An 18,152-nucleotide genomic window follows, 5' to 3' on the forward strand; every position below is an offset into this window, starting at 1 on the left:
ACTGGGGAGGCTGAGGCAGGAGAATGGCGTGAACCCGGGAGGTGGAGCTTGCGGTGAGCCAAGATCATGCCACTGCACTCCAGCCTGGGTGAAAGAATGAGACTCTGTCTCAAAAAAATAAAAATGAAATAAATTAAAATAAAATAAAACAATATTCTATGACCATTATTACTTTACATAACAGACAGATTTGCATTTGTAGTTGATGTTTTATGTAAAGGTACAAGGATTTTGGCATGGCTTGATGATATTTTTAAGATGTGAATACATAAAAAGAGAAGAAAAGACAAGGCCCAAGAAATGGCATAATATAACCACTGGCATATTTCCCCTTTTTTCGTCTCCTGAGAATGAAGACAAACACAATTGGGATCCACTGGAAAGAAAAACTGCCTCACACTATTCATTCATGAGTTTTCAGCTGTAATTAAGCATCTAATGCTCCAGATGGCTAAGTATTCAAAATTAGTACATTTCAGCTTCACTGAAACAGTTTATTTTGAAGTGTTCAAAATACTATCCAGTGGTGCTTACAACTGAGCAAGAGATTCTTGCAAAATTCTGAAAGGTGTATTAGAATATATGCCTCCTGGAGAAATTCACAATTTGGTATTTCCTTACCATTTTCTTCTTTCTCTCTTATTGACCCATATGTTGAAAAGTTCTTAAAACTTAGATCTAGTGTACTTTTGTATCCTGCACATAACTCTCAACCTACTTTAATGTGGTAGAAAGAGTTCCTGGCCCCATTTCTTCATCCTTTTTTGAATATCTATGCTTTGCCAGGTTACAATGCAGTCTTTCACACTCTACCAGTGAAGTGTACTTCCTTGCCTCTTGACTTGGGATCTGGCCATATGATTTGTTTTGGACAACGGTCTGTGGGCAGAAGTGATAGTTGACTGTGCTCAACTTAGGCTTTCAAAAGCCTCATGTATTTTATTTTTACTTGCACTCTAATGCCTCTGCAATTGCAATTGGATAACTGATGCCCCTTTTTTCTGTGCTATAGAATGAATACAGATGAAGCACAACTGAACACAACCCATATTAAAAAGTCAAGTGCAACTGGACCCTTGGCTTGAGTCAGAGTTCCTCAGCCAAGCACAGCAGACTCCCGGTTGATTTGTAAACACATGACTGGGAAGAAATAATTGTCAGGTTCTATTACTGAGTTGTGGGGTAGTTTGTTATGCAGCAATAGCTAACTGATACACTATGTCTCTGCCCCATTCTCTGAGGTTGCTGAGGAAATAAGCTGCAGGAGAAAGAAACTGCTGGCCAAACAAAAAAAAATCAAAAATTATTATTTTTGGCATATTTGTCTTATACACCCAAAAGATTTTAAACTTCTTTGATCTAAAAAAATCTTACTGTTTATCTTTGACACATCAATACTAGCCGCTTAAAATTCTGTTGAGTTGGCTTTATTAAAAACTGGTTGATACAAATATCAGCACAACTATTTTTTTAGATAACAACCCACAGGCTGAAATTTTTATCTTCACTTAAAATTCATTTCAGGCTCAAAATTTTAGAGAAGGATGTTTTTAAATGTATCTGCTGAAGAAAAATTTGGTTATGTGTCTAAGCATTATGATTATTTTTTCAAATGTTAACTCACCACACAAATGTCAGGTATTCTACAGGACTTTTTTTTTTAATAAATTACTTCATTAAGTATTTACAACAATATTTTGAAGTAGGTTGTTTTACTCTTCGGTTGTTTTACACTCAAGTTAATGAGTGGATTCAGAACGTTTAAATATCATGCTCAAGGCAACACAGCTAGTTAGCATTAAAATCTACACCAGGACCATCTGATTCCGTTTTTTTTCCCAAAATACAACTGTATCTCCCAGAAAACAAAATCCTTAACAAAATGATTTGAAAATGTATATACATATGTATGCATGCTATGTCCACTGAGCACTTTTATTATGGCATCTTAGCATTAATATTGAAATCAACAGATACCTCTTTGTTTTTTTGGAGGGAGGTAAGATGCTTTGAGATGAATGCTGCCTTTCAAGTTGTCAGAATAACTTTTGATGTGTTGAGTAACTGCTACTACTTACTTTATTTGTAGCCTACCTATCCAACATCCACCTTTCTTACCAAAAAGTAAGCTTGATAGGGCAGGGCTGTGTCCATCACATGCACTGTAGGTATTGTCCAGCACAGTATTGGCACAGATGAAAATTCAGCAAGTACTCATTGAACAAAAACAAAATGAGTGTGTTTTTAAAGAGTTCACCTAAACCTCTTCTTTTCTGCCTACACCGAGTCTCTAACACCTCACAGATATGTAAACCTTATCGATATATAAAAGATAAGAGGCCAGGAGTGGTGCCTCATGCCTATAATCCCAATACTTTAGGAGCCCAAGGTGGGAGGATTGCTTGAGCTCAGGAGTTCAAGACCAGCCTGGACAACATAGTGGGACCCCATCTCTAAAAACAAGTTGTTTTTGTTTTTTTTTTTAACTAGTCAGGCATGGTGGCACATACCTTTAGTCCCAGCTACTTGGGAGGCTGAGGTAAGAGGATCGCTTGAGGCTGGTAGGTCAAAGCTGCAGTGAGCTGTGACTGTGCCACCACACTTCCCTGAAACCTAGGCAATAGAACAAGACTCTATTTCAAAAAAAAAAATTGTTTTCTTTTACAGTTAATTGTATCCAGTTTACTTATTCTAATCTGATCGTTTTTCAACCTCTCAACCTAAATTAAGAAAATTTAGGGGTCTAGTTCTCAAACTTATCAACTTTCATGGTGGTCTGGAAAACCAGTAGAGTTGCCTGGAGTCCACAAGAGAAGAAATCACTATGGAGTTAGAATTAACAAAGGGTCACATGCCATGGAAGCAAATTACAACAAAAAATAAAATAAAAAGAGGAGGAGACAGTGAGAAATCTGAATAGGTGAGTGAGATTAGGAGGTCATCTGCCTATTTGGTTTAAGAATAAAAACTGAGGGAGTTGGTGGTGGAGTGGGGGGAAATAAAACTTGAATTAGAATATTAGAACAGGAAAGAGCATTAATTGCTATTAGGAATGCAGGGCAAAGGCAGGAGCTCTGGGCAGGAAAGAATCCTTCGTTGAGGAGTTAAGACATGCCAGAGGGGTAAAGGACAAAGAAGGGCTGGGATGGACGTTCAACATTTCCCCACTGGATATTGAGAAAAGGCCTGTGGGGTGCAAGTTCTTATGGGAAGAGAATTCCTGGGCAGACATGGGTGATCTTGATGGCAGTTGCTCACTAGAGTATAAAAGGAAAACGTGGACAAGAAATCAGGTTATGATTATTTTGTCAGTTTCAACCATTCATTGATTCTGCTTTGCAATTCCCTCTAGGAATTATTTCACTCTGTGGCTCTACTTTGTCGTTCCTCTCTCTCTGTCTGCAATTTGTCACTATCTCTGCCTCATTCTGTTGAGATCTCTCTCCCTCTCCCTCTCTTTCTATCACTTTCTTTCTTTCTTTCTTTTTTTTTTTTTTTTTTTTTTTTTGAGACAAAGTTTCACTCTTGTTGCCCAGGCTGGAGTGCAATGGCGCAATCTCGGCTCACCGCAACCTCCGCCTCCCAGGTTCAAGCAATTCTCCTGCCTCAGCCTCCCTAGTAGCTGGGATTACAGCCATGTGCCACCATGCCTGGCTAATTTTGTATTTTTAGTAGAGACAGAGTTTCTCCATGTTGGTCAGGCTGGTCTCGAACTCCCGACCTCAGGTGATCCACCCGCCTCGGCCTCCCAAAGTGCTGGGATTATAGGCATGAGCCACTGTGCCCAGCCTACCACTTTCTTTCTCCTTCCATCTGAATGCTGTATTAAAGCCTTTATAGAGCTCATACTTGATTTTCTGCATAAACTGCGTGTGTGTGGTGGTCACTACAAACACTGGTCAAGAAGACCATCCATGGTGAAGGCTGAAGGATAGCAGTCCCTCCTGGATTCTTAGTCTTGAGTCTGCCTGACACTAAGATGGGGAACCCAGCAAGGATCCGACAGGGTAGACAACAAGGTGACTGTGTGTGTGTGTGAAGGAGGCAAAGAGAGAAGAAATATTGGACTGTAGATTAGGAAGCACACTGCGTCAGAGATTAGCTAGCCCAACACACTTATTGATTATGGAACGATAAAAGAAGAGTAAATTCTAAATGTAAAACACCACTTGGAAATGTTGTTTTAAAAATAATAGCTTGAGACCCTTAGAGTAAATCAATGAATTAAACACATCTTACATTACTCACACGGTAGCAGTAAACAATTTTAATTGTATTAGGTCAGATTTGATGTGGTTTTCTAATAAAGCAGATTCTTGCTTAGAGCGACTATGCATTAAATCAATTAAATATGTGAAAATGCTGTGCATCTGGGAAACATTAATTTGAAATTTGTCATGTTGCTTTCCTATGTTTTGACTTTGGCTATTCATTTACATTTAGAAACACTGCTTCAAGGATGGGAGAGTTCTTACAGTGTTCAGATAATTTGATTTGCAGCTATGTCTTAAAAATAAGATAATCCCATCTGTGTCATTAATAGGCTATTGATTCAAATTTAAACATCTTGGGCTCAAGTCGTCAATCTTATAAAAAAGACATAGGGGAGTTGGACACTAATCTCTTTGGAAATTAGGACTAGTCTACCCGCAATACAATCTTTTGTTTGGCCCTGCTTTGTAGAGTCCTAGGTATATTGTTTTTACTGTAAACTGTTTCAAATCTTCTCTGGGACTAAGAAGGGCATAAATCCATAAATAGAGTCAAAGTGAGTCATGAATTAGTCAATAGAGAAATTGTCAAAGGAGTGCGCTTATCTGTATGGCCAGAACAGTTCTGCTGCTTAGGATTTGGGACAAAATACAAAAACACCACCCACTTCACAGGCTGAAAAAAGAATCAGGATAAGTTATAACAGCTGATAGAAAGGAAAGCCAATTATGCCTTTCCAATTTTGACTCACAAAATCTAGAGGTTGGAATGGACTTTCTGGGTCATTCAGACTTATTCTCCTGTCTGATTCTGGAATGTCCTAGATTCTGTGCTCAATCTCTGGTTGCCCAGAGACAGAGACCCTGAGTTAACCAAGGCAGTGCATCTCATCTTTGTCTGGCTCTCATCTTAACAAGGTCCTCGGAATGATGGGTCAAAATCTTTCTCCCATTAGGCCAGGAGTGGTGGCACATGCTTGTAGTCCTAGCTACTCAGGAGGCTGAGGCAGGAGAATTGTTTGAGCCAAGGAGTTCGAGACTGCGGTGAACTATGATCATGTCACTGCCCTTCAGCCTGGGTAACAGAGCAAGACCTCATCTCTTGAAAAAAAAAAAAAATCCCCTTCATAGTCACTCATTTGTAAGGCAAGCGCAATCTCTCTTTTACAACTCAGAAATTCATGTCTTCTATCCTACTCACCCTTCCTTAGGATGGCTTCTGGCATGAAAACCAGGAAAATTGCCGGGCGCGGTGGCTCAAGCCTGTAATCCCAGCACTTTGGGAGGCCGAGGCGGGCGGATCACGAGGTCAGGAGATCGAGACCATCCTGGTTAACACGGTGAAACCCCGTCTCTACTAAAAAATACAAAAAAAACTAGCCGGGCGAGGTGGCGGGCGCCTGTAGTCCCAGCTACTGGGGAGGCTGAGGCAGGAGAATTGCGTGAACCCGGGAGGCGGAGCCTGCAGTGAGCTGAGATCCGGCCAGTGCACTCCAGCCTGGGCGGCAGAGCGAGACTCCGTCTCAAAAAAAAAAAAAAAAAAAAAAAAAAAAAGAAAACCAGGAAAATTTACTTCCCCTGAGCTGAATTAGCATACTAACTACCATCATTATAAGTTGATTCATATTTTTTTCAAACTTTTCTTTTTATGTTTTTCTGTTACTTTTCCCAGGTAACAAAACTACACAAATTATATTGAGGCACAATACACCTATAAATTATCTCTGTTCACTTTTTGAGGCCCTAATTAAAAGATTAGGACTTTCTTTTGTAGACTTTGACCTCAGAATAGAAGTCAGACCACCAGCTGGGCGCGGTGGCGCACGCCTGTAATCCCAGCACTTTCGGAGGCTGAGGCAGGTGGATCACCTGAGGTCAGGAGTTCAAGACCAGCCTGGCCAACATGGTGAAACCCTGTCTCTACTAAAAATACAAAAATTAGCTGGGCGTGGTGGCAGGCACCTGTAATCCCGGCCACTCAGGAGGCTGAGGCAGGAGAATCGCTTGAACCCAGGAGGCGGAGGTTGCAATGAGCTGAGATTGTGCCACTGCACTCCAGCCTGGGCAACAAGAGGAAAACTATGTCTCAGGTTAATAAGAAAAGGAAGATTGCCCTTTAAAAAAAAAAAAGTCAGACCACCTAGACTGGCATTTTTAGCTGCTCTGTTTAATATGACAGTCAGCCACACAAGACTATTGAGCATGTACAATATGGTCACAGTGATGAAAGAACTAAAGTTTAAATGTTATTTAACTTTAATTAATTGAAATTTAAATTAAACTATGTTTCTGCTAAACTCAACTTTATTGTTTTGGTAGAAGTACATATCACTTTAACCATTGCACTGTATAAGAAGGAATTGTAGGCCGGGCGCGGTGGCTCAAGCCTGTAATGCCAGCACTTTGGGAGGCCGAGACGGGTGGATCACGAGGTCAGGAGATCGAGACCATCCTGGCGAACACCGTGAAACCCCGTCTCTACTAAAAAATACAAAAAACTAGCCGGGCGAGGTGGCGGGCGCCTGTAGTCCCAGCTACTCGGGAGGCTGAGGCAGGAGAATGGTGTAAACCTGGGAGGCGGAGCTTGCAGTGAGCTGAGATCCGGCCACTGCACTCCAGCCCGGGCTACAGAGCGAGACTCCGTCTCAAAAAAAAAAAAAAAAAAAAAAAAAAAGAAGGAATTGTTATATTATAGAGTGCAAAATATTTGGTACATGCATCATTTTCAGTATACATGGAAAGGTATGACCAGTCTAACAGATGACAATGTATTGACTCAGGTTGAATCCTTTTTCCTGTTCATAGGTGTAACACTATACTATTTTTATTTCGATATTTCAGAGAGACAGCAGGAGTTATAGTAATATCTGTGGAAATCATACTTAATAAATTGAAACACTAGTTACTTTAATCATAATACCATTAAATCATATTTTCAGTACAAAAAATAAGTATGGACACATTTTTAGATTCAAAATAAAGACATATTACTTATGCAGAATTGAATGGAAATCTTAGAAGCTAGCATTATGACCAAAATAGTAATACAAAATAAGAGACCAGAGTATGTCAGAATTTTCTTCACAAAGGATGACAATTACAATTTGCTGAAGCAGAGAAAAGTGAAAAAGCTGCCTCTTTGTTGTGTAAAAAAAAAAAAAAAAAAAAAAAAAAAATTATGGGAAATTAAGTGGGCAAAATTAAGACATTTCAGCAAATACACTGTGAACTTGATAAGAGGTTTCCTCTGAACAGACAAAAAATATTTGGTGAAATTAGCTTCTTGAAATCAAAATTAAATTGTTAATACAATCTTAAACGTCTTTTTCAGGGGCTCTGAATTTATAACTCTAGCCAGCTAGACATCTCTTTGCTCTGTCACCCAGGCTGGAGTGCAGTGGCCGGATCTCAGCTCACTGCAAGCTCCGCCTCCCGGGTTTACGCCGTTCTCCTGCCTCAGCCTCCCGAGTAGCTGGGACTACAGGCGCCCGCCACCTCGCCCGGCTAGTTTTTTTTGTATTTTTTAGTAGAGACGGGGTTTCACCGTGTTAGCCGGGATCGTCTCTCGATCTCCTGGTCTCGTGATCCGCCCGTCTCGGCCTCCCAAAGTGCTGGGATTACAGGCTTGAGCCACCGCGCCCGGCCTCTTTGCATCCTTACACAAAAAAAGAAAAAAGTTTCAGATAAAGACACGGTAAAATAAGCTACTTCAGTTATTAAGATTCTATTTGAAGGTTATAAAGAACAGATTTTAAAAGGTTTTTTACGGAAAGTGAAAGATCTTCAGTTAAGCCACCAAATGATTACACATAAATCCAATATTTTTCTAAATATAAAAGACTAATTGACTCAAAATTTTTAAAATGATAATTATTTCTCTTTAGCTTTAGTTGAGTAGTATGATATGTCACTGTCTGATTAATAGTTTAGTCTTTTGTCTCAAAGAACTTCCAAAATTACCAAACACAGTTGTTGATTTCCAGCCTAAAAAATTCCACTCACAGCATAGATTATTTTTAATCTTTTAAAACTATTAAAGAATTTGGCTAGATATTTAAAAAAAATTCATTCCTATTATGACAAGCAGTACTCTACCTATATTAGGTTGAAAACTCTGGATTTATTGGAATTTTAAAACAAAGAAACTGGTATTTCCCTTATTGCTTTATACCTATACGTTACATATTGAAAATATCTGTGATTAGTTTTCTGAGCCAGATTCTATGCAAAGTCTCATAGGTAGAGTTTTAAAAATCATTCATTACTATGAATGATTCATTACTATGAAAATTCATTCATTTGTAAAATTGTTTAAAACAAATAAATGACAATTTTGTGATCTTGTATTCTTTGCAAATGCTTGTTTGTTGAGTTGTAAAAGAGTCTTAGAACAAGTTACTACGTTGTTAACTCTAATTCAAGATTTTCTTGAAACAAAAGGAATGCTTGCCAAATATGTAATAATCAAACAAAAAAAGTCAGTATGACTCATGCAGCAAAAAAAATGACAGTGTGATTTATGTTTTCTCACTGATATAACACTGCATATAAATGAGTTATATTTGAAATTCAAAGGAAAGTAAAACCTTATTTATGACCCAGTAATATAGTATGGAAATTGATGAAATAAAAATTTTTCATAATGCAATTGAATCATAATGATTTTGTAATTTTAAAATGCAAATCAATAAATCAAGATTTTTCATTGTAATCCACAGCATTATGTAAATTGCTTCAAAAACTAAAAGAAAATGTTAAATAAGTCTTTGTTGATTGTACTAAATCTAAAGATCCTTTTATATTTTAAGAGACAGGGTCTTACTCTGTCACCCAGGCTGGAGTGCTGCGGCACAATCACAGCTTACTGCTGCCTTCAGTGTCTGGCCTCAAGTAATCCTCCTGCCTCAGCCTCTGGAGTAGCTGTGACTCCACACACCTACTTATTTTATTTTATTTTATTTTATTTTATTTTATTTTATTTATTTATTTATTTTGGTTCCTGGGGGGTAAAGACAGGGTCTTGCTATGTTGCCCAGACTGGGCTCAAGCTCCTGGATTTAAGCAATCCTCCCACCTTGGCCTTCAAGTGCTGGGATTACAGCTGTTATCCGCTGTGCCCAGCCGAAAGATGCTTTCCAATTTTTGCAATAGCACTTTGAATTTGATGGCAATAGTACCAAGTTGACACAGAGTTAGTAAATTTACTTAATTTGAACATATTGTGAAATTATGGGGATAACAGGTCCCAAGTAGGTCAAACAAATTCTAAAAAAGATGAACTAATTTTGTAAAATAGATGCAACTATTAAAAGAACATGCCTTTTTTGTACTTATTTCATTTTTTGGAAAACTTTTAGGTATAGCTGTAGTTTTTTGGGTATGTGAATCTACATTTTGAACTATGAGTTTTACAAAATCTAAGTATAGAACAAGTATTTCCAATAAAAGTTTAGTATCTAAATTAAGATATGTTGTAAGTGTAAATCACATGCCAGATTTTGAAGACTTATTTATAACATATTCTTCATTTTGTTTTTATGTAAAGCCTTCAAACATTTTATGTTGATTATGTATGGAAAGGGTAATATTTTGGATATATTGGGTTAAATAAAATACATGTTTGCATTAGTTTCACTAAATAGTCATGAATCTATACTGATATAAATAAATAATACTTTTCAATAAATACAGGAGGAAGATTAAATAAATTTCCCATGAAGAATTTCAAATGACCTATGGGGATTCTTCCCTCTCAAGGAAGTAACTCTCACCCTTAACTTTTCTTTCCAAAGAGTACAGTATGGAAAGAAATGAGAGTATAACTCTATGGTGGAGAAACCTGTCAAACACTTAGCTCAGCCAGATTATCAAGGTCATCATTTAAATATCATCTAAATCAGATATATGTGAGACTTAGGGTACAGTTCATCCTGGGGCAAATTGCCCTCTAGCTGTGAACGTGTAGTGTCAAATACATTATTTGCTTCCAAAATACAAGGGTAGAACAGATATAGGCTAGACATTCCATTCCAAAAGGGAGAAATAGAAAAGAAGAAAGGAATAGCAGGTCCCAAGTAAGTCTGAAACCCAGCAGGGCAAACAACATTAAATCTTAAGTCTCAAGAATAACCTTTGACTCAATGTTCCACCCTCTAGACACATTGGAGTAGGGGTTGGGTCCCCAGAGCTCCAGGTAGCCCTGCCCTATGGCTATGCTGGGCACAGCCCACACCACAGCTCTTACTGGTTATAGCCAAGTGCCTTAAGCTCTTCCAGGCTGGAATCACACCTGGAGACTCTACTAGTCTGAGGTTTCAGGGGCAGCCTTGCCCCCATGGCTCCACTAGTCATTGCCCTAGTGGGGGCTCTTTGTTGTGGCCTAGCCCCACAGTGGCCCTCTGTCTGGGTCATGTGCCCAAGGGTCCAGGAGGCTCCATCCTTCTAAATCTAAGTTGAGGTAACCACACTCCACAGCTCATGTATTCTGTATGGCAATAGAGATGGCACCACCCATACACTGCCAGGGTTTATCATTTGTGCCCTCTTGAGGAGTGGTTATTGTACCTGCACTGCACCTGGGCCCACTGGATCTAAAATCTTGGGTGGCTGAGGAGCAGTCAGCTAGAATGCAGTGAGCAGAGCCTTGAAGGGGTGCCGGGCAGCCAGTACCAAGGTCCTACAGAAGTCCATGATACCTCCTTTAAAATCATTCTGCTCCCCAGGCTTTTGTACTCTGGGCCTCCAATGAGAGGGGCATCAGTGATGGTCTCCAAACTTCCTTCATTGTTATTCTTCCATTGTCTGAATGACTACCACTTGGCAACTCCATACTAATCTCCTCTTTATCAAACAGCAGCTTGGCCATAACTTTGCTGGTCTCTCTCAAATATACTTTCTAGTTCCTTCAAATATGGACAGAGTGATAATTTTCCAAATCATTGCATTCTGCTTCTCTTTTGATTAAAAATCCCATCTTTAAATCATTTCACGCTTCTTACATTTTACTATCTGCCTCCAAGAGAACAAGAGAAGCCAAGTTGAAGCTGCACCCTCAACATCAACACTTTACTTAGAAATGTCCTCAGCTTCATTTCCTATGTTATCAGTCACAAGTTCCATCTTTTCCACAAATACTAGGGCATGAACACAATTCAGCCAAGTTCTTTGCCCCTTTTTCAGCAAGGATGGCCTTTTCTCCAGTGTCTAATCAAATGTTCCTCTTTTCCATCTGAGACGTCATCAAAATGGACTTTACTGTCTATATTCCTACCAATATTCTGTTTATGATTTTGTGATTTCTTAGATATGCACCTCAAAACTCTCCCAGTCTCTCTCTATTACCCAGTTCCAAAGCCATTTCCACATTTCAGGTATTTGTTATAGCACCATTCCATTTCTGGTACAAATTCTATCTTAGTTCATTTGGGCTGTTATAACAAAATATCATAAACTGGGTAGCTTATTGACAACAGAAATGTATTGCTCATAGTCCTGGAGACTGAGAAGTCCCAGATCAAGGCATCAACAGATTCTGCGTCTGGTCAGGGCCTATTTCCTTATTAATGATGGTACCTTTCCATTGTGTTCTCACATGGCAGAAGGGACTAGCTAGTTCTCTGTAGTTTCCTGGTTAAGGGCAATAATCTCATTTGTAAGGGCTCTGCCCCATGATTGAATCACTTCCCAAAGGTCTTACCAGCTGATATGGCTTGGCTCTGTGTCCCCACCCAAATCTTAACTTGAATTGGACTCCCACAATTCCCAAGTGTTGCGGGAGGGACCCAATGGGACATAATTTGAATCATGGGGGCAGTTTCCCCCATACTGTTCTCATGGTAGTGAATAAGTCTCACAAGATTTGATGGATTGTCAAGGGTTTCTGCTTTTACATCTTCCTCATTTTCTATTGCCACCACTATGTAAGAAGTGCCGTTCACCTCCGGCCATAATTCTGAGTCCTCCCCAGCCATGTGGAACTGTAAGTTCAATTAAATCTCTTTTTCTTCCCAGTCTTGGGTATGTCTTTAACAGTAGCATGAAAATGGACTAATACACCTGCTAATACCATCACCTTGGGGTATAGGATTTTAACAGATAAATTTATCATGGGGCAGGGGCAGGTAGGGGTGAGTAGTGGCACAAACATTCAGACCATAGCTAGGACATTATACAAAATATCTGACCAGTACCCTTAAGTTGTCAAAGTCATCAAAACAAGAAAAGTCTGAGAAACTGTCAAAGTCTAAAGAAGCTAAGGAAGCCGGGCGCGGTGGCTCAAGCCTGTAATCCCAGCACTTTGGGAGGCCTAGACGGGCGGATCACGAGGTCAGGAGATCGAGACCATCCTGGCTAACACGGTGAAACCCCGTCTCTACTAAAAATACAAAAAACTTAGCCGGGCGAGGTGGCAGGCGCCTGTAGTCCCAGCTACTCGGGAGGCTGAGGCAGGAGAATGGCGTAAACCCGGGAGGCGGAGCTTGCAGTGAGCTGAGATCTGGCCACTGCACTCCAGCCTGGGTGACAGAGCCAGACTCCGTCTCAAAAAAAAAAAAAAAAAAAAGAAGCTAAGGAGACATGATGGATATCTCAGATGGGATCCTGGAACAGAAAAATGACATTAGGTAAAACCAAAGGTAATATGAATAAAATATGGATGTTAGTTAATAATGTATCAGAGATGGGCACGGTGACTCATGCCTGTAATCCCAGCACTTTGCATGGCTGAGGCAAGCAGATTGCTTGAGCTCAGGAGTTCGAGACCAACCTGGGCAACATGGGAAAACCATGTCTCTAAAGAAGAAAAAAAAAAAAAATAGCCGGACATAATGGCATGCACCTGTGGTCCTCACTACTAAGGAGGCTGAGGTGGGAGGATTGCTTGAGCCCAGGAAGTCAAGGTTGCAGCAAATAATGATTGCACCACTACACTCTGGCCTGGGCAACACAGCAAGATCCTGTCTCAAAAAAAATAAAAGTGGCCGGGCGCGGTGGCTCAAGCCTGTAATCCCAGCACTTTGGGAGGCCGAGACGGGCGGATCACGAGGTCAGGAGATCGAGACCATCCTGGCTAACACGGTGAAACCCCATCTCTACTAAAAAAATACAAAAAACTAGCCGGGCGAAGTGGCGAGCGCCTGTGGTCCCAGCTACTCTGGAGGCTGAGGCAGGAGAATGGCGTAAACCCGGGAGGCGGAGCTTGCAGTGAGCTGAGATCCCGCCACTGCACTCCAGCCTGGGCGACAGAGCCAGACTCAGTCTCAAAAAAAAAATAATAATAATAAATAAAAAAAATAAATAAAATAAATAAATAAAAGTATCAGTATTGCTTTATTAATTGTAACAAACACACTAAATAAATGTAAGATGCCAACACTAGGAGAAATAGGATGTGGAGTATATGGGAACTCTCTGCATCATTTTTGCAACTTTTCTGTACATCTTAAACTATTTTAAATGTTTCAACAAAAGTTAACAATAATATATTATATAGTTCCAAATAGCTAGGAGGAGGATACTGAATGTTTCCAATACAAAAAAAAAATGGTCAACGTTTGAGCTGAAGGATATGCTAATTATCTTCATCTGATCACTATTCATTATATGCATCAAAACATCACTATGTACCCCGTAATATGTATATTTATTCTATGTTGATTAAAATTCAAATTTAATTTAATTTAAAAAATTAATTTCACCTGCTTCTTTTTATTTTTTTAAATATGGTACATTTTGTAATGTGGCTACATTTTAAAATTAAACATATAACTTGCATTACTATTTTATTGTTCAACACTGCTTTAGCAAATGGAGTTGCTATGGTGCAAACAGCAGTGAACCTGCTATCAGGAAACCTCCAGTTTGAAGCTTGCCTTTACCATTTACCACACATATCACACACTCTCCTAGCCCTAGGTCCCCTCATATATAAGTTGAGAATAAATGAGTCATTGCAAGGATTATATAAGATGGTTCATTTGAGGCAGGGAACAGTGGGTCATGCCTGTAATCCCAGTATTTTGGGAGGGTAAGGCGGGTGGATCACAAGGTCAGGAGACCAAGAACATCCTGGCCAACATGGTGAAACCCCATTTCTACTAAAAATACAAAAGTTAGCTGGGTGTGGTGGTGCGTGCCTGTAATCCCAGCTACTCAGGAGGCTAAGGCAGGAGAATTGCTTGAACCAGGGAGTCGGAGGTTGCAGTGAGCCAAGATCATGCCACTGCACTCCATTCTGGCGACAGAGCGAGACTGCGTCTCAAAAAAAAAAAAAAATTTTTTTAAAAGATGGTTTATTTGAAGGAAACTAGCACAATTCCTGGTCTATAATGAACAAACTCTTACTGACTGCTACCATGTACTGTATTCCTGCTCTTGAAAAAGAAGGCTAATAATCACAATGCAATACCAGAAGCCCTGGGGCATCAGAGAAAACATCAGAGAGAGAACATCTGATATGGATGGCTAAGGATTGAGTAGAGGTCCTACACAGGTTCAGAAAAACTGTGTATAGCCATGTAGATACCTCCAGTGTAACAGTTAAACACGCAATATAGACTTGTTTTCCCCTCATAGTTAGGGCTCTGTTTCTATCCATTTGGTCACTACTTTCTCCACTGCCTACCTATCTTATTTTCTGCATGTATGTCCCAAATTAACACTTTATATGGAAAACGAGCACACTACAATTTCTACATTTTATAATTTAACTTCTGTATCGTATGCATAAAATTATTGTTGCCTTGAACTGAAATGAGTATAATTTTAACATAGGGAATAAAAGGGTTTGCTTATCTACACTACATAATCTATTTACACAATATTTATGTTTGTCCAAATTTAGCTATACTGCTAAGGAATATGGCCCAAGGTTTTCTTCCCAGTGGGAGACAGACAATTAATTTTATTTCCAGCAGAATGCTTTATTGCCTGCACTCTCTTCTCCTGAAGTTGACTTTCTCGCCATCCATCCATCCTATTCTACCCATTCATTCATTCATTCCATGAATGAATCAGGCACTGATGATATATTCTTCTGCATGAACGTGTTTTTCATGCCATTTTCCTTTATGTTTGTCATAGTTTCCAGATAAAGCACAAATCACTTAAAGACCCAAATTATGGCTTCTCTCACTCTCTTGCAGTCCTTTTACCTGCCATCCCTCCTTCACACTCCAACCACTCTCTGTACACACACACACACCACCATCAATATTACAGGGGCCAAGGGGAAGCCTTCCAGAGGAAGCCTCCCCTTTGCCTTCTAAAGGTTTGTTGAAAAATAAACTGACAGAAGACAGATTAATTGGAGAAAAGACATACAAAGTTATCAATGTGCACATAGGACAGAATCACAGAGTGATCACCACAACCCCCTAGTGGGGTACAGAAGCTTATGTACCACCTTGAGGCTACAGAAAGAATGGGAGCACAGAACATGGCCAAAAACAGAGTATGGTGGCAAATGAGTTTCCAGCAGCCACACAGGTTGTAGGCTGGGGAGAAGAGCCTGGCTAGCAAAGGTAGTCTTGTTATACAGATGAAATCTCATAGGGGGCAGCCCTCGGAGAGAACAGAGAGTGAATGTTTCTTTCAGATCTTTAAAGGTGTCACACTTTCTCTCCTAAATCTTTCTTAGATCCAGAAAAGGGAAGGTCTCAGAGAAAACTTGGCTGCATTAATGCAGATTTTCTCTACAGATGCAAATCGAGTCTCCCACAAAAGACAGCTTTGCAGGTCTTCTGAACAACCATCTCAAAATAAGTCAGATAGGTATATTTTGCAGTAAAATATTTTTATTTCCTTCACTACCAATATCCATGCCTAGTATACTTACCTATCCAGAAGAGGGAGAACGATGTGTTTTAGACTCAGCTGGAGATAAAGAAGAAAGGGAGGAAAGTATGAGATCACATCATTGTCTCCTAAACATGAAGTATCAATCTTTTTACCTTCACATTTCTCCTGATTCCAGATTACTGTCATGCGCGTCTGTGTGAAGAGACCACCAAACAGGCCTTATGTGAGCAATAAACCTTTTTAACCACCTGGGTGCGGGCGGGCTGAGTCCGAAAAGAGAGTCAGCGAAGGGAGATAAGGGTGGGGCCATTTTATAGGATTTGGGTAGGTAAAGGAAAATTACAATCAAAGGGGATTAGTTCTCTGGCAGGCAGGAGTGGGGGTTGCAAGGTGCTCAGTGGGGGAGCTTTTTGAGCCAGGAGGAGCCAGGAAAAGGACTTTCACAAGGTAATGTCATCACTTAAGGCAAGGACCGGCCATTTTCACTTCTTTTGTGGTGAAATGTCATCAGTTAAGGCAAGGACCAGCCATTTTCACTTCTTTTGTGGTGAAATGTCATCAGTTAAGGCAAGGACCAGCCATTTTCACTTCTTTTGTGGTGGAATGTCATCAGTTAAGGCAGGGGCAAGGCATTTTCACTTCTTTTGTGATTCTTCAGTTATCTCAGACCATCTAGGCATATACGTGCAAGTCGCAGGGGATGTGATGGCTTGGCTTGGGCTCAGAGGCCTGACTATTACAGCTTTTGTTGTACTATTCTTCCATGAAATTCAGTTTTCAGTAATTGTGATTAAACTCGGGCTTGTCTCTTGGCAAGCTGTCTTCTTTTATTTGAGAGATCACAAAAGGTTTCTCCTAAATATTGGCCAAACCAAGTTTACCAGTCTTGGAAAAGAGACACATGCCACATTTCCCAGAGGAAATGAGGTTTTTGTGGGGTTTCAAGATCTCTCTATCCAACACTTGCCATGGTATAAAACCTTGCCATGGTTTTATACAAGTGAGGGCCAGGGGGTAAGTTCAAGGTGCTGATGAACAAACCTGAACCAGCAGTTTATTTGACTTTGACACAAACCAGATCTCAGGCACTGAAAGCAATTTAACTTAATTACTCTCCCAGTATGGAGCAAAATGGGGAAACTGAGTGCTATAATCAGTGCCAGTTTTCTTGACTGATCTGATTGTTAAAGCTGCAAAGGAAATCAGTTGCAGTGGTGGGGAGGGGGTGTTGCTCGGTTTCCTTCCTACTACTTAGTTATTATTCTGAGGAATGCATTTAATTACAGAGAGTACTCAGTTATTTGCTTTCTAGTAGCTGGCTCCATTTTGGTTATTTCTACCGGCGCCATTCCTTTGCTGAAAAACAAAGGCTTGTTTACAACTAGACCACATCTTTTGGCTTCCATTCCAGAGCTTTCTCCCACACCAAAGGAAAGCAAGGTAGTGTAATGCAAATAGCCCCACAGTAGGCTACCTTTGCCAACCAGAGACCTATTTTCAACTGCATGCAAACTAGAACTCTCCAAAGACCTGTGAACTGTAAATAACTTGGGTTGTGAAAGAGGTCAGCTTGGTTTAATTTAGAGCTTCACAGAGCCTTTCTATAGAAATTCAAACGCCGGTGAACAAACCCCTCTGGGGCCTTTAAAAAAAATTCCAGGGCCAGCACCTCTATTTACTCTTTAGACTCCTGCCTGTCTGGTGGAGGTCTGCTATTAAAAGCTAATCAGTTCTTCTACGGTTGCTGCCGGGCTCCCATAGGCAAGCCTGCCTCCTCATACAACCCCTGAATTGAGCTGCCTGAGCTCATTGCCGACTGGGGAACCTGGTAGAGGAAGCATTTGCAGAAAAAGCATTGCTGAGGTTAATGCAGAGGCCAGGAAATGACTGGGGGACCGGCAGCTAGTGGCCAGATCTTATCAGCCACCCAGCATAACCCTCTTATTTTTCAGTGGAGAACTCAGTGGAGTCCTGCCCCACTAACACGGCTGAAGTCACCCAAGGAATTTCTTTTCCAAAACAATGTATCCTCAATTTCACAGTGGTCAGAAAAGTCAAAAAATAGTACAGAGTCTCTTTGCTCTCTGTTACCCTATTGCTGTCTGTCCCTTCTTCAGAAGTCATTTATAAGGAGACCCAGAATCC

The 18,152-nt window shown here is 40.2% G+C and overlaps 1 protein-coding gene across 1 annotated transcript in view; it reads left to right on the top strand.

Annotated features, from left to right (window-relative positions):
* Positions 1-1,179: 1,179 nt before the first annotated feature.
* The window catches only part of ATG12 (autophagy related 12), a 1,142,999-nt gene continuing 1,126,026 nt past the window's right edge, over positions 1,180-18,152 (top strand). The window contains exon 1 of the mRNA XM_050793112.1: positions 1,180-1,183. The gene's annotated coding sequence lies outside the window, so the exon portion shown is untranslated. The remainder of the gene's footprint in view (positions 1,184-18,152) is intronic.

The sequence above is a fragment of the Macaca thibetana genome, chromosome 6 (genome assembly GCF_024542745.1).
Source record: "Macaca thibetana thibetana isolate TM-01 chromosome 6, ASM2454274v1, whole genome shotgun sequence".
Taxonomy (NCBI): Eukaryota; Metazoa; Chordata; class Mammalia; order Primates; family Cercopithecidae; genus Macaca; species Macaca thibetana.